Raw genomic sequence first — 1,907 nt, 5'->3', positions numbered from 1 at the left:
GAGACAGGGTCTCTCTGTAGCCCCAGCTGTCCTGGAACTCACTGTATAGACCAGGCTGGCCTTGAACTCACAGAGATCCATCTGCCTCTGCCTCCTGAGTGCTGGGATTAAAGGCGTGCACCACCATGCCCAGCCAGAAGAGGGTTTAAGAGGGGAAAAAAGCGTATTAGAGAGCTGGAAGTGCAGCATGGTATATGAAATAGGCTACAGAAACGTCAAAATGAAACGGGGTGTGTGTGTGTACGTGTGTGCATGAAATTTCCAAAGGCATGTGATAGGAGACAGGAAATGAGCTGCAGATACTATGGAATAGATAGGATACGTTTATAGGAAATAAAACAGAACTGGAAATGAAGTATAGGGCAGGAAGTAAACTCAGTGATTCCAAAGCAGGAAATAGCAATATCAGCAGAAAAGAGAATATGGAATGGCATATAGGATAGGAAGGGGCTGAGAACTAGAAAGTGAAATAAGAACATAAGGCACATTATAGCTGTCTGGCTTTGGCAGGACAAGAAATCCTATTTCCAAGAGGAAGCGACCATGGGTGTCAGAGCAGGAAAGCCTCAGTCAGGAGCTATGTGAATTTAGAAGAGGCTTGACTGGGAAGGGGCTACTGGAATGTTCTTAGACTATTTCATTGTCATGCAAACATTATGGAAAGATGACTTAAACGTATTGCTCCTAGAGCCACGATGAGTGAAACATGAGGTTAGGTCAAGCACAGAAGAAAATGATGTAATCACAAGCTGCAGTAAACACAAGGTGAATGAGGCTGGTGCCAGTACAACCTGGCAGGCTACTTACAGTAGTAGGCATATACTTGGGAACAGTTAAAAAGTGTAGTATAAGCCAGGTGTGGTGGTGCACACCTTTAGTTTGAGGCTCAGAGGCAGGCAGATCTGTGTGAGTTCAAGGCCAGCCTGGTCTATATAGCAAGTTATATAGGCCAGCTGGACCTACAGGGAGACCCTATCTCAAGGGTATATGTATAGAAGATATACATTCATTAAAAAAAAAATACACATGCATGTGGCTCTGGGATCAATTTCTTCCCCGCAAAAAACCCAACAAAAACCAGAAAAAAATAGAAAATACATAAACCAGTAACATATATTATGTGCTGTTTATGAGTGAATGCATTACACTTTTATATGGCTGACAGCACAGTAGGTACTTTATACCACAGACGTGTGCAGTGTGATGTGTTATGTCATTAAGGTGGCTACAACTTCCCTAGGTGGTAAGAATTTTTCAGTTTCTTTACTGAAATTTCATTATGCAGCATGGGACTGTAATTATAATAAAGAGGACACTATATGTATAGTAATCAAGAAAGACGGAAAGTGCCTCTGGGAAATAATGTCATTCCTTACTGGAAAGCACAGGTAGGGGGAGGGGGCTGGAGAGAGGGTTTAGCTGGTAAAGTGTATCCCCAGCACCCATGTAAAAGCTGAATGTAGTAGTACATGTCTGTATCCCAGCACTGGGGAGATGGAGACAAGAGAATCCAGGAGCCTGGCCTAATGGATGAGCTCCAGGTTCAGTGAAAGACCCTGTCTCATAAGAATAAGGTGGAGCTGGAAAGATGGTTCAGTGACTAAGTACTTCGTTGCCCTTGCAGAGGACCCAAGTTCAGTTCCCATACCTTTAACTGCAGCTCTTGAGGATCCAGTGCCTTATTCTGGCCTCCAAAGGGACCTGTGCTCACACACACACACACATACATACACTTAAATATTTTTTTTTAAGGTATGACAGGGTCTACCTGTAGCCACAGCTGGCCTGAAACTCACTATATAGACCAAGCTGACCTTGATCTCGCAGAGATTTGCTTGCCTCTGTTCTCAAGTGCTGGGATTAAAGGCATGTACCACCATGCCTGGCAAAATATAAATTCTTTTAAA

General features: G+C 43.4%; 2 protein-coding genes across 2 annotated transcripts in view; both read left to right on the top strand.

The window, feature by feature from the left end:
• Positions 1-1,907, top strand: part of Relt (RELT TNF receptor) — a 29,023-nt gene that overhangs the window by 243 nt on the left and 26,873 nt on the right. The window lies entirely within an intron of this gene.
• The window catches only part of Arhgef17 (Rho guanine nucleotide exchange factor 17), an 80,354-nt gene that overhangs the window by 58,653 nt on the left and 19,794 nt on the right, over positions 1-1,907 (top strand). The gene's annotated exons all lie outside the window — the stretch shown is intronic.

This window comes from Nannospalax galili, unplaced genomic scaffold (assembly GCF_000622305.1).
Source record: "Nannospalax galili isolate Female #2095 unplaced genomic scaffold, S.galili_v1.0 scaffold686, whole genome shotgun sequence".
Lineage (NCBI taxonomy): Eukaryota > Metazoa > Chordata > Mammalia > Rodentia > Spalacidae > Nannospalax > Nannospalax galili.
Note: the sequence above shows the minus strand (reverse complement) of the source record. Positions and strands in the feature narration are given on the sequence as shown.